The sequence below is a fragment of the Symphalangus syndactylus genome, chromosome 18 (assembly GCF_028878055.3).
Source record: "Symphalangus syndactylus isolate Jambi chromosome 18, NHGRI_mSymSyn1-v2.1_pri, whole genome shotgun sequence".
Lineage (NCBI taxonomy): Eukaryota > Metazoa > Chordata > Mammalia > Primates > Hylobatidae > Symphalangus > Symphalangus syndactylus.
The window spans coordinates 39,378,079-39,405,657 of record NC_072440.2 but is presented as its reverse complement, the minus strand read 5'-3'; the positions used below and the strand labels follow the sequence as shown (position 1 = coordinate 39,405,657).

Here is a 27,579-nt window from a genome sequence, read left to right as displayed (position 1 = left end):
ATGGGTTCCAGCTGCATCCATGCTGCTACAAAGGACATGATTTTATTATTTTTATGTCTGCATAGTATTCCACACCGCATATGTACCACAGGGAAACGGAAGTTATAAAATTACAAGAAAAAATCAACAGTATCCAAATTCTAATAAAGATTATTAGCTATCTTTATAGCCACAACCACATAATTGACCAAAATATATTCACTCAAATTTATAACAACAAAATTATTAATCACTCAATTCAGTGGCCACATGTAGCTATGGCTATGAGTTATTTATTACTCAGTGGTTATATATAGATATGGCTATGAGTCATTTAAAAAAAAGAGCCTTCACTCTGTCAAGGAGACATGATTCATCAAAAAGTCAGAAACAGAAGAGTCAAAATCCCTAACAGAAAAGTCAAAGGGTAGAATATGCTGAGATCAGGAATTATAATTCATGCTCTGTGCCAGGATAATCCAGGTTTAGCATCCTGACGTCCAAGGGGCATATGCAAAGCTTGGTGCAAGCTGCCCAGGCCAAGGTTGGCTCTAAGGCAGATGCAGGAAGGTCAACCAGCTGGCTGGTCAAAAGGAAACGACAACTTTCCCCTAGGTCTCTTCATTACCCTGATATATTCTCCTTGTTCAGGGATGACTAGATCCACTTAAGTCTTCTCCTACAAAGATCCACTCATCTCTTCTCCTCGTTCAGGTATGACTCGCTCCCCTCACTGATTCACTCCAGGGCTCATCTTTAAAATACAGATGCAAACAGGCTGAAATATCCCCAAGGCTAACAGCTTAAAATATATTAAAGATGAATAAGCACACCTGGGGCTTCAAGGACGAATGCCATAAAACTGTCATCATTTCCCACCAAACGTTATTTCACCCACTCACTTGATGTACATCTGTGGCCTGTTCACACTGCATATGGCTGTGGACAGAAAATGCCTCAGTCCAAAACTGACACAGTGGGTCTGGAAGAGGCTTCTGCTGCGGCGTTCTCTCTCTGGTTTTAGCTCCGAACCTTGTCACCCTAACATAAGGACGATGAACAAGCCTACGTGGAGGCTCAGAAGGTTCCAAATATGGTTCCAACTCTGTGTCTGACTAACTAATGTGTGGCCTGAGCAAAGTATTATTTAAAAATCTAAATGCCAAACGCAACTACTCTATTTCTGCTACCTTTAAGCCTGTCAATCACATCCCAAACTTCTACCAGCTTCCTCAATTCACCACATGCATTATGTGTGAGCTGCTTCCATCCACACCTGTTGTTACAAGTTTCCATTTGATTGTAAATAATTCCAATTCATCATAGCTCACAAATCTCACCCATTTCCACAAGCAAACTTCAGGGTGTTTTTCAACACGAGGTTGAAAGAGAAGAGGGAAAGAGTGGAGGAAAACGAGAGAAAAAAGAGAAAAAATACGGAAATACACAACGGGTCAATATTAAGTCCAGATAAGACTTCTTCATGGCTGTTGCACACAAAAGCACTGTGGCTCTCAGGGTCACCCTTTCTGTCCTAGTCACAGTGCCCAATCACTGATTCATTCTCACAATATCAATCAACACACAGCTTTGCTGCCATAACTGGATGTAGTCATTCCTTCCCAATGTGAACGTCTATTTGTTTTTTCTTTCTCAATCATAATATGATATCAAGGTCTCTCCAAATTTCTGTTATCTGGATGCCTTCCTAATTTTATCTCCTTGAAGACTTGGTTATGTAAACAAGTCCTGTATACATCATGAAAAGGCAAATTCTGGTAGCTCACATTCAATCATTATTGATTAACAGTGCCCTATTGATAACTCCTTCTGATTTGATAACAACTCACCCCAGCCTGACTCCCAATGGACCCACCTAATAATTATCATCCTCCAATTTGAGAAGCTAATAACATTAACTTGTTCATCTTGTCAAGCTAGGGGGTAAGAGAATAGAATAATTATTGTAAATCACATTACAGACCTCAGGCAAAGTTCATAGCAGTGAGCCCAGTAGCCACAGGGTAATGTCTCTAAGCATCAGGATTTCTGAGTCATCTCCTGCTCTGACTTCATGCCTAGCCCTTCTGCCAGAATTATACAGGATGTGTCCTCTAATTCCCCACTTAAAGAGTCCCTGTGGGTCCTTTATCCCATTGTGGGTAGTATTTCTTATTTAGGAGACACAAGCCCAGCACACTCAAGCCACTGTCCCCGAGAGCTGCTGAGTCCATTGAGCTGCCAGGATGGAAAGAACTCTGAAAGGAAGGAAACTAGTTTTCTTGTAAACTTGTGTTTTACCCTCCCAGTTGTTCTTAATGATTCTGAGACTCCCCAAATAAGTATAAAGAGAAAAGAAGGAATAAATACGATTCTAGATTTCCTACCCCTGTTTCCATAAGAGCAATTCTGCCTTCACCTGCTTTATTTTGTGCATTCCATATAATTTTTTAATGGATTCCATTTACAACCTAATGATAGTATGAAAATAGCTGAACAGGGTGACCTTCTAGTCCCAGTCTCCTACACATAGCAAGGTACACCAAAGGCCTGTTCTAGGAGTATGAGCAGAAGAGACAGCCACCTCTATGCAATGTGATTTAAAAAATAAAATATGCCTACCCCAAATCATCTCCTTCCCATGCTCCTTGCAATTTCCAAATTCTTCACAATGTCAGAGATAAAGGAAGCCAGACACTAGTTAAAGTGGGGAGGACAGATCTGAACCACTAATATGCTGTTGCAATAGGGAAGGGAGTGCAGTGTGAACTAAACTCAACCTTGATTTGCACAGAGGAGACTGGGTATTTTAGAAGAGGAATGAGAGAGTAGAAAAGGGAGGGGGTGAGAGCAGGCTCAGTGAAGTCAGAGAAGTAAAAAATTACAAAGGGTTGGTCAACATGAATGTTGATTAGGCAATTATGGGAGTTAGGATTCTATCTGCCCAGACACCGAAAGACAGAGGCCCTATCTCTCCTGATAGTTACTTTTTAGAAGAATGGCTCTCAGGTCCTTGAGAAAGACACTCTTGAGCAGTAGGAAGTGCATATATTTATCAAAGGTTACAGGGCAAGGATTCACAATTGTAAGCCCTTTTTAGTAAATGCTCTAAGAAAGGGTGGTTGGGCCTAGCTCCAGGGTGTTGGCTAGAGGACATAGTAAATTCTCCTGGCAGCCTTGAGCTTCCTCAGGCAGGCATCCTAAGTGGGGTAGGGTAGTCCTAGGGACGTGGCCTTGAGCTATTAGAAATTATTCTAGTGTTTGTGTAAGTCCTTTAATGTGGGGAACGAGTGGATGAAATCATTTGTGTTGAGAATCTATAGTTCTCATAGGAAGTCAAGGCCTAGTCAAGAAGGGGGTTCAGAGGAGCATGGCTAGAGTTTGTTAGGTTAGAGAATCTTTGCCAACACATAGAAACCAAAGATGCTATTTGTAAGTCATTAACTGATAGCACTAATACGTCAAATAATTTTAAACTTGTGTCCCTTTACTGATAATAAACTATTATCAAGCAGCTTAGCAGCATGGTCACTTGGTCAGGGCTCTGGGGTTGGAGATAGCCTCACATGGTAGGTTATTGGAGAGCAATGAAAAGAATGAAGAATTCCAGACACAACTGCTACCACTCTGACCAAACACTGACAAGTAACTGTCCTGCCAAGGTTGCTTTAAAACAGAAAGGTAAGACTTCTGGTAGTATAAACCATGGACTTGCCAAAAGTCTTTTAAAATAGTTTATTCTTTTAGGTAGAGTAAGAAGAACCTACTTGGAAGTTTCTTTCCTTGGCATTGCTTAGTAAGCCCTTTTGTTCCAATAATATATAGATAAACTAGATGTCAGTCATTTTAATTGTTACCAACTTGAATTTTACTGTAAATACGTGTTTGTGGCATGGCTATCCTGAGAAATAGCAAGTATTCACTTTGATAACTCAGCAAAAGTTCATTTTCTTAAGGGTAGAACCCTAGTGTGTCCTTCCCCCTTTTTCACAGAACACATCCACCTATTTCATGGTGCCCGTGCTTCCTGAGTCCCACTCCTCCACAGCACAATTTGGCTGCAAGCTGCCCAGATAGAACTGGTTTATAAACTGGAAAGCCAAGAACTTCAGTCTTCAAAGCAGGCTCGCATATGTTGTTCACGTACAAACAAGTGAATTTCTTACTTCGTACAAAAATCTCACTCCCTCCTCTCTTTTTAGGTTGTCACAAAGTGTCTGAATGGCTGAATGATGCTGCTGATAGGATCCATGACCTCTTCTTGCAGTTTCCTTCTCTGTCTGCCAATTTCACACTTACCCTCGATTCTAACAGTTCCCACACTGGCAATACCCATCCAGTAGAGTTGGGTTGGGTTGCCAGATAAAATGCAGGATGCCCAATTACACTGAATTTCATATAAGTAATGGATAATTTTTAGTATAAGTACATGTTATTTTAATTTCCTAGTTTCAGCAACTCTATTCCTAGACAAAAATCCACTGTCCAATTATTTTATCTTTCAGGTATATAAAACATTATTCTGGAAAGTTGTGAACTATGATAACTGCTTAAAATATAAATTGATAGGCTGGATGTGGTAGCTTATGCTTGTAATCTCAGCACTTTGGGCGGCCGAGGCTGGTGGATCACCTGAGGTCAGGAGTTTGAGACCAGCCTGGGCGACATGGTGAACACTGTCTCTACTAAAAATACAAAAAAAAAAAAAAAAAAAAAAATTAGCTGGGCATGGTGGCAGGCGCCTATAATCCTAGCTACTTGGGAGGCTGAGGCAGGAGAATCGCTTGAACCTGGGAGGCAGAGGTTTCAGTAAGGCGAGATTGTGCTTCTGCACTCAAGCCTGGGCAACAGAGAGAGACTTTGTCTCAAAAAAAAAATATATATATATATACACACACACACATACACACACACACACATCAATTCATAGATCAGTTGTTTCCAGGAGCTGAAGATGTGGGGAGAGACTGGCTGTAAGAAGGAGGGAGAGATTTTGAGGGGAGGTGATCAAACTGTCCTATACATTTATTCTGGGGCATACACATGACTATATGCATCTGTCAAAACTTACAGAACTCTACAATAAAAGGGATGGATTTTACCGTAAATAGATAATACCTAAATAAACCAGACTTTTTTAAGTGGAAAACAAATATATACTACTCAATATCAGATGGCCCTCACACATTTCAGATATCATTTTATCCCTCCCTTGGTATCACCAGAGTAAATGCCTCACAACAGCTATTCTATTTTTTTCATTCTCCATAGGTTCGCAATTCCAACACCACATCTCTCCCTGCAAACAGATTTGTTCAGTCATGCAACCAGTGTGTAATATTAGCTGGATCTGGAACTATAAAGATGAAAATAGAGTTCCTACCAAAAAATATTCCTCATGGGCTAGTAGGCAAACAGAAACAAATAATAATAAAAAAAGACATACAATGTAAAAAAAAATCTGTAAAATGGGCAATTATAAGATGTTGTACTGTACAGAGGAATAGTAAACAGTAAAGTCTCTTCAATAACTCAGGAAAAGTTAAAAATGCTGGAGTTCAGCCTTCAAAGCAGAGAGTTATACAGGTAGATAAAGGAAGGCGAGTACCCGGAGAAAAAAGGCAGAAGATCAGCTGCACAGGTGGGTCAGCACAAACGATGAAAGCCCTTGACACTCAGGTGCTGTGGGAATTCTTGCTTGCCGTAACAGAAACCAGCCTTGGCTAGCTGGAGGAGAAAAACGTAGACTCCATTGGAAGGACATGCAGGTTCAGGCTCAGTAGAAGTCTCCATCACTAAGGACAGAAAATGAGCAAAAACCCAGGCATGCAGGATGCCAAGGAGCAAGAATCACAACCACTATCCTGTAGCAAGAATTACAGCCAGGACACTGCTGCTGCCACCACCACTGAAAGCCAATGGGTGCCACCACTGACACCAACAATAAGTTCTAACAGCCTCTTGACCTTTAACCCATTCACTCTAGAGTCAGAGTCCCAGCCTGAGTCACATGACTATCTATGAGCAGTGCCAGGGGCTGCCAGAATTCACAGGCAGGTAAGGACAGCCTCTTTCCAAGGTTCCATACACAGGGCATGTCCATGTGACTTGCCCAGAGGTCCCTGAGTAGCCGTCTCGTTAGCAGATCCACCTTCGAGGTATGGCAGTGCTTGTGTTCTAGGAACTCTTAGTTTACTTAATAATGGCCCAAAGTGCAGGAGTGGGGATGCTGGCAACTCGAATATCCCTAAAGTGCTTCCTTTAAGCTAAAAGGTGAAAGTTTGAACCTAATAAGGAAAGAACAAAAATTATATGCTGAGGGTGCCCCTTCCCAAAATAGGAGAGAGGCCTGAATCCCTAGCATCATTAGTATCCAGGGGATCTATACAATAGTCCCCCATTATCTGCAGGGCATATGTTCCAGGACCCCCAGTGTAGGCCTGAAACTGCACTGATAGTACGAAACCTGATTGCCGTCAATCAGAACACATTTCTGTTTATGTCTTCTGCCCACAAATTCAATGCCTTTTTTATCTTAGCTAAGCACTTATTGCACACTGTGGCCATAACCTTTGCAGATCGAGGTGCAACAGCAAAACTGGCATGAATTTCTTTTTCCCTCTTCACATCTTCATGGATAGAAGATCCATTTTTAGCATAAACCTTGGCAACCTCAGCATATAATTTTTGTTTTTTCCTTATTAGGTTCAAACTTTCACCTTTTAGCTTAAAGGAAGCACTTTAGGGATATTCAAATAGCCAGCATCCCCACTCCTGCACTTTGGGCCATTATTAAGTAAACTAAGAGTTCCTTGAACACAAGCACTGCCATACCTCGAAGGTGGATCTGCTAATGAGACGGGTACTAAGGGACCTCCGGGCAAGTCACATGGACAGCATGGACATGCTGGACAAAGGGATAATACACATCCCAGGCAAGACGGCATGAAATTTCATCACACTACTAAGAACAGAATGCAAATTAAAACTTACGAATTGTGTATTTCTTAATTGTTCCACTCAATATTTTTGGACACGGTTGACTGCAGGTAACCGAAACCACGAAAAGCCAAACTTGAAATAAAGGGTGCCGCCAGTAATATGGCCTGTCTGGTCTTTCTAATCTGGATTCTCCCCACTGGAAAGAAAATCTCTTCTTCTCCAACTCTGTGGGTCTCATACTAGCACGCTTTCGGGACGTCACATTTTAGTCTGAGTAATATTCTCTGTGTGTCTTCTGGCTCGTCCTTCCAACTCGACATGTGCTTTCTGGAAGCAGTTATTTCACAGCAGCCATGTGTCTTTCTATTCCCACTTGTGCTCAGCACACTGCCTTCCACAAACTAGCTGCCTAGTGCATGTCTGTGTTCTGCATGGATGTGTTCCGAGGCCACTCAGCATGTGCAGTTGGAAATGTGCCACTTTCATTTGGCAGAGTCAAATCTCCTCCAAACCAGACCCTTTTATTTCAGCTCACAGAAGATCCCTGCCCTAAAGGCCTCTGCCTTGAACCAAACCTCAGTAAGCCAGATTATAAACCAGCCAAAACCACCGGAGATTATGTCAATGTGCATGTGGCTTTGGAGCGCCTAAGAACTGGCACAAAGCATCAGGGAGGCTGCCAGTGAGCTCTCCGAAGAAAGCAAAACAGGGATCCGGGCCCACGGCACGATGTTCAGGGAATCCCTGCTTACAGTGCCTTTTCAGACATTGCATAAGCTACACAAAAGCAAAATCTGTGAATTATCTGTCTTTTGACAAGCTAAAAGAACCTATACAGCATCCTATTGTTTTTTTTTTTTTTTTCTTATCTAGGGAAAAGAAACAATAAATTTCACTAGGCTGAGGAAAAGGGATTACATTTGTGGAGTGGATAGTCTCCTCACCCCATTTAAACACAGAAATATTTAAAGAGGTTGTAATGGGAATTTTATCTCAGGCCTCAGATGTTACCCTGGTATAACAGTTTCTCCTTTCATCCATGACTAGCACATAGATGCCACAATCTTTCCACCTCTCCAAGAAATCATAATAGCCTTCCTTCCTGACAAAGCTGTTGAAGAGGAATAGAACAGAACACAGACTCATTATGTCCCTTCACAAAGCAGTCACATCATTTAAAAAAAAAACAAAACACAAGTACTCTCATTTGCGGCCAAGTTCAGGCCTTAAGCAAATAAAATTTACAGAATAAAGTGGCTATTTCAGTGGAGTTTTATGAATATTCCAGGTAAGAGATATAATGAAAAAGCTACAAAGTTCAGATAAGAGTTTAAACAATCCAATTACATACAAAGACAAATAATAATAATATGGCTTTTCAAGGACATTGTCCTCAAAAGGGGGCATAAACACAAATATCAGCCTTTGTTCCTCTGTATGTAATAGAAAAGAGAAAAAATAATTTCCCGGTCTTCCATTTCTGTGAGTTTTTATTCTGAACTTCTGTTATTTCTCAGTAAGTAAATGTAAGAGTATTCTCTAGAGAGCTGTTTTATTATACAACAAGTACACCATAAAGAGCCATGCTGGCCAAAAGTAATGCAAAACGGAAGTCCAGTCAGACTTCCCTCTCACTATGATTTGCCATCCAGTGAGTCAGAGCAATATCTTGAAACTGTTCTGAATGAAAAATGTTTCATTTTTTTTTTCTTCTGTTGAATTCATGTTCATGCTTCAAAGAATAGTAGAAACTACAAAACTGTAGAGCCACAGAGATCATTAAACCCTTATTGCATTACGGGAGAGTCAACTTGGTTTAAAGTAGTTGAGTGACCTACCCAAGGCATGGCACATAGCCCAGGCAGGCATCCAGGCCTCCTCTCTCTATCCCTGGGCTCCTCCTGCTGCTCTCCAGTTTTCCATCCATGCCACGGTGACTGTGACCATGCCCTTTCACAGAAGTGGCCACAGGCAGATTCTGAAGTGCCTTTGTGTAGAGCCTGAGAGCAGGTTACAGCGGTCAGTTCATGCTAACCCAGAAGTGGGGCTGGAGGGGTAAGGAAGAGCTATGGTCACCATTCCCCAGGTGTGTGACTCAAATCTGAATATCAGGATTAAAATTCCTGAAAGACTGTAGACAAGCCAAATGCCAAGTCCATTTAAGGACTCCAAACACAGCACCTTTCATACTTGCTACCTTGTTAATACTTAAAACCAAGAGAAGAAGCCCATACACAGAGTATTTCCCAAGCAAAAACACTGTGTTGCTATTACCCTGCCTTTAAAAGGGCACCATCCGAGGCCAAAATTAACCTCAAAGAGTGTAGAGCCAGATAAGGATGTACAAAACTCAGAACTATGCACCAGATTGAAAATGTAGTAATTATAGGATGCTGGAGTTAGCTCGCCAACCAAACACAGACCCATCAGCCCTCCACCCCACTACTGTCTAATCAACATGAATTCACAGGCAAAGAAGAGCAACAAGCAGTCCACCCGCTTAAGTTAAGGAGAGAAGACTCCGTGAGGCTTAACTTCCGCAAACCTCTTACAAAGCAAATGCAAGAGAAACAGTTTCAAACCATAAAATGTTTGCTTCCTTGGAACAAGTAAAGGACCAATGTCATTTTCAATCTCTGCTTGAGAATGACACGGGACGTGGTCAGAATTCTGTGATCATGGAAGGCAGAGAAGAATAAGTGAGACGACTTGATACTTGTTAGGTAGTCTGCTTTATAATCAAAAGGCTCATTTCTTTTTTCTAGAGATTGGTTTTCTCAGCTATAAAAGGGGAGGCTGAACCAGATGCTCTTTAAAATCATCTGCTTTGACCATTTTTTGCATTTACTTCTTTCCCTTTATGCTTTATTGTTTAACATTTACAATAAGATGTCAACATTACCATGTATTAATAGTAGTTGAAGGTGTGAGCTGAGTCCAGCAGCATGATTTTGTGACCGTGGGGGAGGTTTATAACCTCTGCCTCAGTTTCTTAGTCTTTAAAGTGAAGCGTCTGTCTCATAGGGTTGTTATAAGTTCCTATATCACATCAAATGAAAGAACGAAACCAAAGTGCTGGGAGCAATAATTGACATGGAGGAAAACTCAAAAACTCTTAGTCATTATTATCTTTTATTATTACTTAGCTGAGATCTGGTCTTAAATGTGAAGAATACAGAACCAGAGAAAACAAGACAACGCTTAACTCCTTGAGATCAGTAAACGTTATTTCTGAGAATAGGATAATTGGAAAACCAATGAACAATAAGACTGACAATATTCCAAAACTTAGAAAAGCTGCTATTTTTCATACTGGTAAAAATCTCTAAGGAGAGAAGTTCCCAAGAGCTTAGCAAAATGCTCCAATAAATAGTGCATTCTCAAAACGGGAGCAATTTAAGAGGGCACTTTGGCAAAGTCTCGTGACTTATCTGGATGAGATTTTTTATTTTATGTCTATGCTTCAAAATAGGCAACTACGTGATTATTCCTGGTAGGCCTATTAAGTCATCTTGTCAAACTTCTATTCCTTTAAATTTATTAATTTTAATGCCAAGCTACAGAAAATACCAAAAGAATTAAATATGTATTCGTTCAGTTTGGCAGGACACAGCTAAGCTCAACTCTAAAGGGACTAGGATATGTAAGGAAATCCTAATTTTAAAATCATTAATTTTAAAGTTAACTTCCAAAGGTCATTCCCCACAGGGTTGTGAATTTTTATCATGCTCCTAAAACTGCCTGGATTCTTTAGAACATTGCGTGGCTCAGTTCTTGTCATCAATGAACTAGGTCTGGTGACTCTAAATGTAATCAATGCAGGGTAGATGAGAATGGGAGGTGGAACACCCCTGCCTCACCAAACACTAAAAATGCTGAAACGACTAGCAACCTGACCACGGCAGGGCCCCGAAAAGGGCTGTAATTAGAAACAAGCTCATAGCACCCAACCTCTAAAGCATATTCACAAAGAGATGTTGCTACTCTGCAAATGGCACCAATGATGATAACAATAATGATGATGACGACGGTGATAATGGTACTGTCTATTAAGTACATATCTTCCAGGCACTGTTCTAAGTGCTTTAGGCATAATAGCTCTGAGGTAGGGATTGTTGCCTGTCACACATCCATTCTTCACCCTTCTCCTTCTCTGCTCTGTATTAAAGAGAGGCAATGCAGAGTCCCCTGTCAGCTGACTTCTGGCTGTGTTTGGCTACAAGACTGGAGGGTTGAAAGATGGGAACACCAAGATATTTCTCTCCTCTCTCAGTGCCTTGAGCAGAATCTCTACCATTAAAAATGTCTCTCCCATGCCTCCTCCAGTTCCACCATAATTCCAGTGACCTCAGTCCGTGGACCCAGTAACACTGTCTCCAACATATTGTCCCTTCAAATTAGAATTAGTGGATGCTTCCTGCTATTGCTAATATTCGGGTTGTTTAGTGACCCCATTTGGCTTTTCAGCTCCTCCCTCAGCTGCACAGTCAATTAAATTCTCTGTGGTTCAAATACTTAAGATGATTCATCTTTTTTTTTTGGACCATTATTATCCACATTTTCCAAATTAGAAAATTGAGAGTAGTTTGTCCAGGATTACAGAGTTATAAACTGGCAAATTTGAGTCCAGTGATTCTTAAGTCATATCTCTTGGCCACTACATTATATTGTCTCTTCTTAATGAGACAACATAACAATAGGTTAGACAATAAAAAAGGTTAGATGTATATGAAGAAGCTCCTATCTACCCCAGCTTCATGAACAATGATCCCCCACATACTTGCTATCTTGCTGCCAATCCTTCTCCAATGGACATAGCAAGGGGTTTGGTCTGGACTATGAGTTTCTCTTTGCTAAGGGATCTAAGTTTGTGCTTCAGCCAATAACAATAGAGCTCTCTATTCATTAGTTTTGGTTCTTGATTTTTTTTCTGGGCACCTTAAATTTACCGTAACAAAATGAATATATCATGACCTTCCTTAACTAGGTATCAATCTCTTATAGAGTAGAAAGTTATATCAATGGTCTATTAGACAAAGGTGTAACAGTGACCACAATGAAGGACCCATAAAGCCCTTCTGAATCTCTACCAAGACCCTTTCTACAAAGCATTTCTCTTGCACTTTATCCTATAACTTATGCAATAAAATCTTTATGCAAGAATTGTTCAAATGTTCACCAACTACCTCAGTCTTATTACAAAAGCAATACAGGAGCTAAGTAGCACACAAGAGATAAATGGTTTAAACACACACACACACACGCACACACACAGATGAATTTACTCAATTTTACTTGATCATATTATCTATCCAAAGATTTTTTAAGGAGACATATTTATGCAAGTAAAAAAAGAAAAACACTCATCTATATAGTCTTCTGTAAAGAAGTTCAACAAAATTCCAACCACATTTTGACATAGTTCATTCACTATGTTCATCTGCCAAGATTTAAAATGAATTATATTGATGTTCTGATTATTAAAATAATAGATATATTGTGGAAAAAGTGAAAATACAAAGAGTGTAAAGGAGAAATTAGCAATAGTTATTCAAATCCTAGAGATAATATTTATTAATACTTTGACTTTTTTTGCAATCTTTTAATTTTTTGTCTTTTTTTACATAGTTGAGATTATACTATATATGTATTACATGTACACATTTATAGTTTTAGGTCTTACTCTCTAAAAAATTAACATTATATTATAAAAAAGGATGAGTTCATGTCCTTTGTAGGGACATGGATGAAGCTGGAAACCATCATTCTCAGCAAACTATCGCAAGAACAAAAAACCAAACACCACATGTTCTCACTCATAGGTGGGAACTGAACAATGAGAACACTTGGACACCGGAAGGGGAACATCACACACTGGGGCCTGTCATGGGGTGGAGGGAGCGGGGAGGGAAAACATTAGGAGATATACCTAATGTAAATGACAAGTTAATAGGTGCAGCACACCAACATGGCACATGTATACATATGTAACAAACCTGTATGTTGTGCACATATATCCTAGAACTTAAAGTATAATAATAATAAAAATAAATAAATAAAGGGAGGGAAAAGTAAGAATTAATGAAAAGAAAATTAACTATTTGATGAGCATCTAAAATGTGTCAGGAATTACTAAATAAAAGAGCTCTCTCCAAAAAAAAAAAAAAAATTAACATTATATTGAAAGAATTTTCCTTCAACATTTAAATAATCTTATTTGTATTTGTTAAATAGTTGCATAAAACTATAGCAAACAAACCTGCCACAAATTATCTTATACCTCTACTTGAATATTAGGTACTGTTCAACTTTTTATTATTAATAGTATTTCTGCGACCATCCTTATGCCAAGATGACTGAATTTCAGATTTTTCCCTAGGCTAGATTCCTAAAATAGGATAAATTTCTAAAAGTGCAATTACTGGGCCGCGAGAGTAAATATGTTCAAATGCCTGAAACATATTATCAAACTGTTTTCCAGAATAACCCAAATTTCTATTTAAATGATAAAATCACTGAAGCATTTCTAAAACACATTCATAGTCTCTTAACAAACCTGTTTTCTTTTTTATAAAAAAAAAAACCAAAGCTTATATCCCTTGAGTAAAATTCAAAGCTACTCATTCAATTAAGAATAAATTTGTCACTATTGTTTTCTTCTACTTATTTTATTTCGGTTTGTAAAAATCTTTAAAAATACATATGTAACATGCATGAGTTTGTAATCGATTTTGAAATTGCCAGGATGAATTTTTCCACTTTCACAAAGATTACGGTAATGATGAATAAGTTTTTCGTTTATCTTATTCCTACTGACCTTCCTAAGAGAAATTCAACTGGAAAGTTCTCCTGGTGCTGAGTGGCTCTGACAGTCCAGAGCATGTCAGATGTGGGTCCTGCTGGTGACATTCTAACACAAGCTGAAGAAAGTAATCTGTTGACATTCAGAAAGAAATAGGCAGAAAGGAAAGCTACAATTTTCTCTCTATATTCACCTTGTAGAATTTTAGAAAAATTATTCAGATGCTGTTCTCTAACACTCAAATTACCATTATTTACTGCCTCTTATAAAAATGACAGGAAAATTTGTTCAATCCAGTTCCCATGGTTTTGCAAAATCTCTAGCAAATTGCCAGTCTAATATTCATGACTGTTCCCAATCTACTGGGCAGTAGCCATGACTCATGGTGAGATATTAAGCAACAGCCATGAGGCAGGAATCAGAATGTGCATCCCCTGGCCTCAGCTCTGCCACTAATTGTGGGGTCTGAGCCACTCACAGCAACCCAGAGTCTCAGTTTTTATATCTATAAAATAGGGTCTGGAATAAAGGGGACAAACACTCCTATTTGCTCTTACATTTCATGATTTTGAGTTCTTAGTAAAGCATTGTTTTTTAATGCTAATTAAGTATTCTTCCCACATTTCTATAACCCAGTTCCCCTTATGAACAAAATTCCAATGATGATATTCTGCCAACTTTGGAAATGACACTACATAGGCTAATTATTTAAATCATTAATTCATTCCACAAACAATGCATTGTTCTGAGTACTGGGCTTGAAGTGATGAACTAGAGAGAAGAGTTTCCTGCTCCTATAGAGCTTGTATTCTGAATTGTAAACACGTGAACAAATAGACAAACAAAACAATTTAAGGCAGACAATTAAACAGGGTGATGGGCTATAATGATTGGGTGATAGCAAACTTGCTATTTTCAGTAGGGTGGACAGGGTAGGTCCTTCTGAGGAGGACACTTAAGCTGTGAACTGAATGAGGCATAAGAGCCAGTGCGTCCAGGACATTGGCAGAAAGAATGTCAAGTGCAAAGGCCCCAAGCTGGAATGAGCTCTGTTAGTTCAAAAAACAGAGAGGGCCAGTGTGACTGGAAGTGAAGGAGCAGGAGAAAGAGTGGGTAAGAAAGAAGATCCTTAGGAGCCAGATCATGCTGACATTTGTAGAAAACATAAGGGGTTTTGCTTTTAATCTAAGAGCAACGAAAAGCTGTGGAAGGTCTTAAGTAGGGGACTGACATGATCTAAATTATACTTTAAAAGATCACCCTGACTGTTGTGTAAGAATAGATTGCATATTTTATTTCCAGCAATATACTAGAAAGGACTCCCTGCTCTCTCATAGAAATATTGAAAATACTAGTTTTGGTGAAAAACAACAAAAAATGCTGGATAAAATATTCTAAAATATTTAAATGCAGACATGATTTAGAAACGAAGGGACATGCCCAGACACCAAAATCAATGAGAAAGCACAAGTCTAGACAGCTAAAAGCACTACTGAAGCCAGCTGCTACCCCGATAGCTTCAGCCCACCTCTCATGCCCTGCACACTTAGAAGTTTACCTGCCATGATGGGAAAAAGTAGAACAGAGAAAAGAAAATACAAAAGCTATCATGGTGCCAGACTGCAAAGCGAACACTCAAGATTACACAAAACCTCCATAGAACTGTAATCTGGACCTCATATTCCCTTCTCAGTTGTTTTCTGCTGTTTTTGGAGTAATCACAATCAGCCCAAAAGATTAAAGCTGGCCTTTGAAATTAAGTGGGCATGACCTAAATTATTGCCCACCTACTTTGCTGAGGTATACGCCCATAAGCCCTACAAAGGACACAATAAACACTCAAGTGTTTCTTAATTTGACTTGTCTCAGTGAAACAACAGAAGTCTTGGTATTGTCCCTTGGCCATGGGGAGTGAATTCAGGGTGAATATAGGGTGAATAAAAGTGTTCAACATGTCTTCCCTTCAGCCAGCAAATTCCTTTCAGTTAGCAAACAAGAACCTGGGGAGCAACACTCAGCAATGATTCTATGATTCTTTCATGTTTTTCCATTGTTTCTCCTCATAACTTCTCATCTGATGCTCCAAACACAGAAAAAAAAAAAATCCAGGCAGAGTATTAGGAAACATGGATTTATGGATTGCTCCCCGCAGACTAATATTAAGTTTAAAAAATGTCTCTTGAACCAGTAAATCTACCTTTGAGAACTCAAATTTAAAAAATAACTCAAGTATGGAAATGGTCTATATATAAAAGTATTCCACACAGTATTAATTAGTCTTAGAAGAAAAAAATATTTAAAACAGCTAAGTGAACTATGACACACTTGGTAGAATCATCATATATACATTAGAGTTGAAAATTCTTATGAAATAATGTTAAGTCCAACTGCTTAAAATTTCATTTTTAATATGATGACTTTCATGGAACTCTAGAATATTTGTTCTTTTTTGCAGCTTGCCTGTATATTACAAAAATTATTTAAGGAATTGATATTACTTTTATAATTGAACATCTATTTTAAAGACAAAATACATAAAAATAGAAAATGCATACTTTAACTTCAGTATCCTAACATTAGATAAGGAATGGAAAGAAATCCCATACACAAATTTCCTTTGAAAACAGAATCTATAATTTTATTTTGCTAAGAATGAAATTGGGGACCACTAGGAAAAAGAGGTTAATACTTTTAATATTAATACAAATAGTGCCAATTATCATGTAGATACAAAGCAATATCTTCAAGGAATCACTTTTCCAAGCTGTATGTAAATTACTAAATTAAAACCTACTACCACAAAGTAAATTTGGAATCAAATAAGTAAAATGTGATATAGAGTGGAGCATAGCACAATAGGAAAAAGTCGAATTCATAAGGATAGAGCAATGACAAATACTAGTGAAAAGCCAGTTGCTGTTTTTCCCACATGCAGACTATAGTTAATGCACTGCCCCAGCCACTGAACACATCTGACTTAAGCTGAAGGAACTCTTGCATGGATATTTTCATATCAATTAAATATATGAAAAGAAAAAAATTCTAACTGAAATAAAACTAATGTAATTTATATTACTATTGTTAATTAAAATGTTGAGGCTTTCCCAGTTACGAATAAAAACAGATCTCACAATTACAGACCCCCACATCTAAGGAAAATCAAATAGAGACTGAGTGTATTTCTCAAGGTAGCAAATACTTTTTATTTTCCTTTTTTCCTATTTGCACCATTCATCAGTAGAGCAAATTTAAAGATCAGAATCATGCCACTTTAAACTGTTGGCATTCCCTATCTAAGGCAGAATTAAAAGATTTCATTTCAAGCCAAAGTCCATGAATACAAATGTCAATCCAATCACTTACTTGGGCTGGAAGAAGGTAAGAGGACTCTTTCTGAGATGTATAAACACAATCCCAAAATAAAAGCTTCAAATGATGAAAGCAGAGTTACCTCAAGCCATTCTTTCCAACAGAGCTGATAGACCCTGCTTTTTTTTATATAGCAGGTAAGTAAATCCTAAATCCTAAATCTTTTTGAGGTTTTCTTTTCTCTTTTCTACATTAACATTAAAGTAATTACAAAGTGAATTTTTAATGGTGGCAAAAATATACATGCACGTATCAGTACATGTTTTGAGAGGAGAGTGGATTGGGAAGAAATTGTGTATACTTCTTGTTTAACAAAAATGTAATGCCCACTTCATGAATTCAGATAACAACATCAATGAACAGATTGCCAACCAGTTGGAATACAGGCCTAAGTTTTGAACCTCTTGAATAAGCCTCCTAAGTAGGTTACAGAGTCATTCATGGAGATTATAGGGAAGGATTTCAAATAGCACCATCTGTTAGAACCAGCACCCTGAAAATATTACCCTAGCCAATTATCACTTCAAAATACCACAGGAGTTCACTCCACCTGTGTTGGAACAACTTGGTTACAACCCATAGTTACGTTCTGGTGCCAGCTTTGTAAACCATGGCTCAGGTTCGAGCCTATCAGTTAGAGTCTTGAGACACCAGCTGCTCCTAGGTGCACTTCTGTGTCTTCCCACAGATGACTCCTGGCAACCTCATACCGGACAAGCCTTCAGGCTTTCTTTGTCAAGATCTTTTCTTCCAGGACCTCAACTTTAACCTACATCCTTTCTCATCTCTCCAGGCTAGGAGTTCTCCACATACTCTGCCCACCCACATAGCAATTGAGGTAGGCCAGAAACTTCTCATGCACTGGTTACCTCCTGAGCCATCCACACAAACGGTCCCAGCCTAGATGCTTACAGGTATCCAGCAGGTTACATTCAATGAGTGAAAAGTAGGCCAAACACAAGATATCAGAAATGTGTTGATGGTTGGGGGCCAGCAAATGCAGGCCCCACCTAAGGATGACAACTATTTCTCAGTTCCAGGATGTTGTCAACATGCAGGATGCAGGACAGGTGTGGCCAAATGGCCTAACTATTCAATATATATGAAATAAACTAATTTTCAGATTTGGCTCACTTTTTTCTAAAATTGTTTGGGCCAAACAAAACATCTTATTTTAGATTTTTTTATGGTAGTCAAAGGGTCTTGATTCAAGTTTGAGTGGCTCTAAAAACACCTAGACTGTGACCCCAAAAAGATCCCTATTCTGTTTCCTCCTCTTAAATTTTTTTCAAGAGCTTCAGCTGCTATAGGCATTTATCTGAGAACATAAGCCAAGTTTCAGAGGCTGTGTGCCAAAGAATTCCAGCTTACACCTGCTATTGTTTCAGTGGATTAAAAACTACAAGCAGATAAAAGGGTCTCAGGTGCCGTTGCTGATCTCACAGAGCTGAGTATGTGCTCAGGCATTTTTGGCAGTATTCTCTGAAAACCAGTTTAGTTTCCTGGATCATCCAGAAGTAAATGTGAGAAACTCCATTTGTGGCCCTAGAAAAGAAAGCCTCAGCACAGAGCCAAAAGGCCACAGTCAACAACAGCATGGTATAATCCCCGTCTAGCTCAGCCTTATGGCAGAGATCACCTACTTTATGGCAGAGATTAGAGTTGCCCACTAAATATCCACTCATCTTCTTCTCCTTTAGTAACAGAATCCCATTTTTTTGCTAGGTATATTTCTGCTTGGCCAAATAGACTAAATTTCCAGGCTCTCTTGCAGCTTAGTGAGGCCATGTGACAAAATTCTGGCCAAAGAGATGTAAGAGGAAATATTGCATGGGGATCTGGAGAAGGAGAGTACTTCTCCCTTTTCTGCTGGCTGGAAATCAGAGGTGATATCTAGTTCTTTAGCTGCTATCTTGGATCATGAGTTGATCTTGAGAATGGAAGCCATGTGCTTAGAAAATGGATAACAGAATAAGAAGGAAATTGGGTCCATGATGACCTTGCAGGATTGCCATGCCAGACCCAGACTGCCTACTTTCAGACTTCTTTTAACATAATAAATATGTATGTCTGTATTTAATTCACTATTTGGAAAGGAATCAGTACTATTATAGCTGAATATAATTAGGAAGCAATATATAGTCTCTCACTTTGCTGGGTCATCTTTCTTCCACCTAATTATTTTATTTATGTATTTATGTATTTATTTATGTATTTATTTATTTTTAGAGACAGGGTCTCATTCCGTCACCCAGGCTAGAGTGCAGTGGCATGATCACAGCTCACTACAGCCTCGAACTCTTGGGGTCAAGCAATCCTCCCACCTCAGCCTCCTGAGTAGCTAGGACTACAGGCGTGCACCACCACACCCGGCTAATTTTTTTTTTTTTTTTTTGTAGACATGTGGTCTCACTATGTTGTCCAGGTTGGTTTCAAACTCCTGGCCTCAAGTCAACCTTCTGCTTTGGCCTTCCAAAGTGCTGGGATTACAGGTATGGGCCACAACACTTGGCCTTTTTTATCTTTTTAAACTCCTATTGTGAACTAAATTATCCTATATACTCAAAATGTTTCTATCACGCCTCCACCTTAATCAATACATACCATTCTCCCTGATAATACAAATTTGTTCCCAAGGCACAGTAGTGAGCCTCCTTTTTGCCTGTCTATTCAGCTTAGCATGGCTCACAGTTACTAGACAGGTTGCATTTCTCTCTTCTCTCTGGAGACTGACTAGGACGCACAGTCCCTCTAGAAGATGATACTCCTGACCCATCATTACTAAAGAACTTTGAGAAAGTATTTTCTGCCACCTTTCTACACTTTCTCTCTGCTCAAAGGCAGGTAGTATGACTAGGTAAGACCAAGAGTGAAAGCTGGCGCCGCAAAAGAGCGTAAAGCTAAATGGCTTACCTGGTGATAGGACCCACTGCTTTGGCCTCTAATTAGCCCTGTGCCTTCAGCCATAGAAATAAGCAGCCTTAGACATTAGCTAGAATATTGGTATTTTCAATCTCTAGTTTGAATGACAGGACCCTGAAGGCAAAACATTTCCTGCGGAGATTCTGCATTTCTGCCTGTTCTTGCTTTTATAGCTCAAACAACTCAATTTTGTTGGGCTTCAAAGTACAGTTCAAGGGATCTTTTATAAGGAAAATTAGTAGGCCTGGGGATATTACCAGTGTAACTCATTGATTAGAGGGAAAATATGGAGTATGTGTAAACATTTTGCAATGGATTTGAAAAAGGCACAATTATAATTATATTTGTGATTATTTCTAGTGGTACTCTCACAAATTTCCATGAAATAACATAATGCTCAATGACTTGACATTGAAACAATTTGTAGGAAGCATATGTTCCAATGGGATATTGATTATGGCTCAGCTAAAGATAACAGAATCTACTCTAGCTATTTTAAGAAGAAAAACATTTAATACATATAATTAAATGGCTTAGAGAATCACTGGGGAGGGCTGAATACATCTAAGTTGAGCCTTCAGAAATAGTTCCCAAGCCACACCACAGAAATGGGCTGCTGGAGGAACTGCTGCCTCTTCTGGGATCAGGAAGCTACCTGCCACCTTGGGTCGCTGCCAGTTCCCTAACCACAGTGGCTTGCCACAGTTAGAAAGCAAACACCAACAAGGAAACCAACTGATCACTAACCACTTTGATCCTGGGACCACCCAATCAGGAAGCTACTGACCCCACTGCTACTGGTCTCAGCTCCCAAATCATATAGTCCTCACTGTGTTCCTCACCAGCACAGGTGATACCTTACATGCTGCCTCTTAACACCCACACTGCTAGCAAACGCGTCCTGGACTTGTGCCAATGCTGAGAGCAAAGCAACAAGATATCCCCATAACCCTGCCCAGTAGATGAAATAGCAGAAGTTAGTCTCTGCTTTCCTTCCACCTACTAAATCTCATAAATCAGTACCTCTGAACTCATGTCAACTGAGGGATGCTTCACAAGGGTTCTGGTGAGCAGAACTCCCCCAACAGACTAGCACTTTCATGGATTCAGTACCTTATCTCCAGGGAATACTAAGAGATAGTTCCAGCTTTCACAGGGCCAGGGGTACACTAGTAAGAAATTGGAATGGATGTTGAGAGATAATCTATGACATGTACCACAGAACAGTTTACTTTTAATGCGTCATATTAATATATTAATAAGTATGTGCCAAACACTTTATATGCATACAACACTATACATTGACCAGGCGGCCAATAACATTTGCTGAGAAATTGACTGGGCCAGGGTCTTCAATTTCCACCTCCCAGAGCACATAGTGTCTAATCCACTACGTTTTTTATACCACCATTCACAGGATCATATTTAAGCAGCCACTGCATGAATGCTTACACATAAGAATGAAGATCATGGTAACTATTCTGGAAAGCTTTATAAAAAGATATATACTCTCCCAAGAATCTTAATAACTGATAAGAGAATACAGTAGAAACATGAACATCTATGAACTAAGTGACAGAAATATGAAAAATGTTCCAAATCAAACCTTGAAACTTAGTTATAATTACCTCAGAGGTGAATAATTTAGAAAGAAAATGGGGGAAAGTAGGTATATTTGAATCATAACTCTCATTTGACTATTTAAGAAACATTATTTAAGTTATACTGACCACTTTTATTCCAAAGTAGCAGATACAGAAATAGTGCAAAGTAAACAGAAGTTCATACAGGGAACAAAGTGTGTAACAGAAAATGGCAAGGCACACTATCAAATACTGTGAATTGATTTTCAGACCAATGCTGAGATGTGTTAAAGTTAAGTTTGGCACACAGCAGATTCTTTACTTGGTAGTAAAGTTTGGCTCAAAGCAGCCTCCATACATAGCAAGCTGTAATCTAGGAGTATACCCTTGTTACCAAGCAACTGTTTCTCCGCCAATCATAGCAGCCAAATCCTCAGTCAATTCCCAGGCTGAAAGCTGCCAAATTATGCCCACATAAGGCAAACATTGAATTGCACCAACAAGGTAATCTCTATATGTTATTTTCTGTTTTCTGGTTATAAATCTAAGTCACCACACTTGGAGGTTGGGGCATTCTGGACCATTTTTAGTCTGGGATGCTGCCCAGTACTAGGACCTTTTTCTGGCTCAAATAAATTTTGTTCAATGTAATTGGTCTCTGGGTTAGTTTCATTTTTTTAATGTCATTGAAAAAATAGTCCAGGACATTTATTTCATTCTGTTGAACACTGAAATTAATATGCTTGATAATAAATCACTAGAGAAAACAACAATTTGACTACTAATTAGGCTACCCATTTGGCAGAATCCACTCTCCAATATAACCAATTTGCAATAAATCATGTGAGAAGGCAGCACTGGTGGTAAGGGCTATGTACTACGATTGCCATTCCCACAGCAAACTTAATACAGATGAGAATTATGGAAATGCCATGTAACATAGGAGGAATAACTAATAAGTTTCCTGGAAGCCGTTTCTTTGTTACTGTTTATATTTGTTTTTATTTTTACCATAACAGAAACACACAAGATCAAGAAATTATGTGCCACTACTGCACTGTAAAAATCCTATAAAAAGTAAAAACAAGTCAAGGTGTAATAGGACACCAAACCTAAGGAAGGTCACTGTGACCTTTGGTCTCCTAACTATTATACTTTCCCTGCACTTTGCAAATGTATCCTGTTGCACATTAGACGAGTACTCTAGTGTTCGTAGGTAAGTATTTACATTGTCAGCAAGAATATCTAGCTGCACAACTGGACAAGTTGGGTGATGATAATCTACTTTCCCCACAGTCTCCTGGCAGAGGGCCATGTACATCTGGATATCAAACCATTAGTACCTTCACTCCTTGGAATTCAGATTGACCTCTAAGTTCCTTGAACCAGTCCAGGAATAGAGAATTTTTCCAGACATGAAAAACCTTTTAATCTACTACAGCTGACCCTTGAACGAGGTGCAGGTTGGGGGCATTAACCCACGTGTAGTCAAAAATTTGAGTATAACTTTTGACTCCCCAAAAACTTAACTACTAATAGGCTACTGTTGACCAATACTATAAACAGCCAATTAACACATATTTTGTATATTATATATATACTATATACTGTATTCTTCCAACAAAGTAAGCTAGAGGAAAGAAAATGTTATTAAGAAAATCATAAGGAAAAGAAAATATATTTACTACATATTAAGTGGAACCATATCATTCAAAAGGTCTTCATCCTCATCATCTTCACACTGAGTAGGCTCAGGAGGAAGACGAAGAGAAGGGGTTGGTCTTACTGTCTCAGGGGTAGCAGAGGCAGAAGAAAATCCAAGTATAAGCAGACCCACACATTCGAGACTTGTGCTGTTCAAAGATCAACTGTACTTAACTTTATCCCTACATCTAGTCTGGTTCTCAATTCAGAGGAATTTGAAAATAAGTTCTCTCTCACATTTAGTAAGAAATGCCTCAGGAGGGATCCTGGGAATGCTCCCAAGAGAGTGAAAAAAACTGCAGGGGGTCCATAATTAACTGGTCAGGAACCCCCAGAGCCGCGTGTCAGTCTCACAGATCTAGAGCTGCCCTTTTATCAATCCCCAGGAACTTCGGCATTACATTCCCATTAATATTAACAGTGTTCTCACTGACAAAACATAGTGACTATTACGTTCTCACTGGCTCTGCTTATTGAACAGCCCCAATAATTACCTTGAACATTTTATTATCAAGATGAAAATGTAGCATTTTACCTAACCAAGTTGTCAATGCTTTTCTCCAAATACCATTTGCCTTACTCCTCACACATTTAAATAGACTGCCTTGGGCTGCAGTTGTTATTTTTATATAATTTATAAATTTTGAGAAATCCAAATAGTAATATTACTATCAGCATATTCACATCTGAATGACAATTTTTATGAATACTGTGTTTTTCTCTGGCTACACCAATATCTACCTATGATTAAAAATGTCTGAATTGAAGCCACTTGACTTGGCTTCCACCTTCTTCTAATTTATTTCTTTTGAGAAATTTACTAGTTTTCCCTCTTTTCCCCCACTTTAAAAAGTTATTTTCTCATCATTTACTATTGGAAAAATAGTACTGAATATTCAAGTAAACTAAAATGAGTGAATAAATAAATGATGTTGATACTGATGCCGCACACTAAATTTGTTTCATTTAGCTTTCATCACACTTGTTTGATTAACAGTATATATCACCAGGGGCCCCATGGCTTGGAAGCACCAGAAGCAAGGAAACTGGCATGTTAGTGCATCATGTCTGGCTGTGCTGGCAGGGCCTCTGTAGCTCTATTACTGCTATTCATCTGGCATGCAGCTATGGAACTGGACACTCACGTCCATCAACACAGCTACTAGCTCCAATGTCATAAATTCACTGGTGATGTTTTTACAGGTTAGGGAAAAAATGAGCTTGATAAAGAAAAATACTGCAACTAGAAACAGAAGTGGAGGAAAGAAAAGCATTTCAATCCCAGTGGAAAGCAGACAGAAAGGGCAAGGAGAGGGTACCAGGATACAGATGTGTTGCAGCAATACCAAAAGCAAAGCAGGGAATAATTGAAATCAGAGGTCAGGGAGCTGTCCCACAGGTTAGGTGAGGCCCCAAAAATCTGACTTTATCATGTTGCTGCTCCACAGAACCAAGCTCTTCTCACAAGCCTCTGCTACTAAATAATTTTTTGAGCTTCATTGTATTTATGAATGCAGAACCAAGCTGTGCAGTGAATTCACTTTTAAACTGTCTGGCTTATTTTCTGAGTTGTCTTTGTAAAAAAAAAAAAAAAATCACTCTTACTCTTTTAACACCTGTTATGAATAATCCATGCCATGCCTTCTTTTCAATTCATTTATCCGTATATTCAACTTTCTATTAGCTACAATTTCAACTCACTAAAAAATCATCTTATCCTGGGACTAGAGCCTGATTTTTGTTTTTTATGCCAGACCAATTGCATTTCAAAGACTAAAGTTTTATGTGCCTTTCTACTTGGAATTTTTACTAGATTTCTGTCTTTTGGCTTCTGCTACCTCTCAGTAAAGTTGAGAACAAAAACATTTGAAAAACTGAAGCAATGAGAATTAAAAGCTTTGGGTTATATTATTCCCCTCATATATGAAGTAGGATCCATAGTGCATATAGAAATATTTTTAACATCTCCTTGGTAATAACATCAATAGTGATGGTAACAACAGAAGTAATAACAATATGTTTTTATTCAACTAGCGTTTCTCATACATCCTCAAATACTGAACTTAGGTGGCCAGTTATACATATTTCACATCTCCACTTACCACATATATGCAGTTGTCCTGACCCTGCCTTTATTAACAAAAGCCATACAATACATAGTAAGTACACAGTATCTCATTTAATCTTCACTACAACCCTATGAGATAACATTTTTATTACTTTCTCTATTTTATAGATCAAAACCCTGTGGCACTGAGAGCTTAGTAACTATCAAGGTAATAAGTGATAGAAAAGGAAGGGGAACTCAGGCAGTCTGGCAACAGAGCCTGCAGATGTGACCACCCTGCTATACTGTGGTGTTCCCTTGTCCGCTTCCTAGTGACTGATGTGGTTGAGAATGTGAGGACTCAAGTGCAGTAAGGGAGTAGCCCTTCTGCCTGCAGAGAAGATGGATTATATAGAGATAGATGCTCGTACACTGCTGATACCCAGGGAATGAGATAGAAGCAAAACGTGGGTTCCTGGCTGGTTTTTCTTTATCCTTTCGCCTTTTACTTCTTCAGCAGTCTTTTTGATCACTGCATTTGGCTTTTGGCTCTCTTAACCATCTTGGGTAGCTGGCAGAGGCATTGATAAATAATCTTGTTTTGGCTGACTGTATCAGACATGTTATGGTATGGTATGTTAAGCCAACAAAATATCTCATTCTGATAGATATTCCCTGGGTGGTACCAAACACTGCCTTTGGCTTCGCACTCATAAGGCACTTTACAGGACAGCCATCCATCTTTCCCAACCCATGTCACCCATTGTGACATAGGCCTGTCATCCCAGGGCCTGAGTCTTCCAGGGCCTGAGTCTTCCAGACCCGCTATATAATTTACCAAAGCAAAATGCCAAAGCCCCTTGGCAGCAAAATATAATAGTTAATTTTGCACATTATTTAATAAGGTTTCATTCAAGTTCAGTGTTGAGCTATTACAAGAAAAAACGACCTATGTTTTTCCCTGAATTTAAATAACAGAAATAAATGAAATCAAATCACTAGCAAACAAGATATGTGTGCTGGTATTATATGTGATATTTAGGTAACCTTTTCACTGTAGAAGGACAAACAGAAATAGGTTTTTATTCTTTTTCTATTAGGAGTCCTAGGTCTGTCTTCCTTCACTAATTAATTCATTTAATTAATCAAAAGACATCAATTGGGCACATATTATGTGTGGGTGACAAGGGTGAAGATATAACCTGTCTTCAGGTGGCTTCCATTCTAAGTGTTTAAGTAAGAATATATGTGGTCTTCCATAGCCTAAACAGAATATTGTTATATTGTTATAGGCAGGGCACTGCGGCTCATGCCTGTAATCTCAGCACTTTGAGAGGCCAAGGAAAGTGGACTGCTAGAGTTCAGGAGTTCAAGACCAGCCTGGGCAACATGACAAAACCCCATCTCCACCAAAAACACAAAAAATTGGCCGGGCATGGTGGCACATGCCTGTGATCCCAGCTACTCAGGAAGCTGAGGTGGGAGGATCACTTGAGCCCCGGAGGTGGAGGCTACAGTGAGCTGAGATTGCACCACTGCACTCCAGCCTAGGTGTCAGAGTGAGACCCCATCTCAATAAAATAAATAAATAAACAAACATAGAAAAAAATAGTGTTATAAGAACAAGGCACCTTGGAAAAATAATGAGTTTCAAAAGTGGGTCTTATAAAGAAGTAGTAGCTGATTTTCCCCTATAAATATTTGAATAGAACAAATAAAAGGATGGAACTTCCTATTTATGTCTTATTCTTAGAAAGGGCAACAAAAAGGAAAATTGCTTGTTCCCTAAAGACTTCTTAAAATATTTGCTCAAAACCTTTTCACAAGGATAACACTTTCAGTAAAATACATCTTATAAAATGTCTTCTGGCCTTTACGGACAGTCAGTTTGCCTTTCCCAAAGCTGTTGTTGCACACTATCTGTGCATTATCTGTGCACTAATATTATGGAATCATTTGGTAAATTGGTGTCTGATCCACCTGTTCTCTTTCTTATCCATCTACCCCCACAACACACACACCTTCTCCCATGTTTCTAGGGCCATATTTTCTTACCCAACATGACATGCTCCTTCCTCACACTCATCCTCTCATGGCTTTTGTAAATACCTTTTGTCAAGGTATTTCATAATTATGTTGCAAGTTGTAGCACTGTGCCAGTGCTAAGCACTTTGAAAACACAATCTCGAATGCCACCAATACCCTACAAAGTGGGTAAGCCTCAACAAGAA

At 38.9% G+C, this 27,579-nt stretch overlaps 1 protein-coding gene across 2 annotated transcripts in view; it reads right to left on the bottom strand.

Annotated features, from left to right (window-relative positions):
- PDE4D (phosphodiesterase 4D) overlaps window positions 1-27,579 on the bottom strand; it is a 1,541,788-nt gene that overhangs the window by 1,380,779 nt on the left and 133,430 nt on the right. The window lies entirely within an intron of this gene.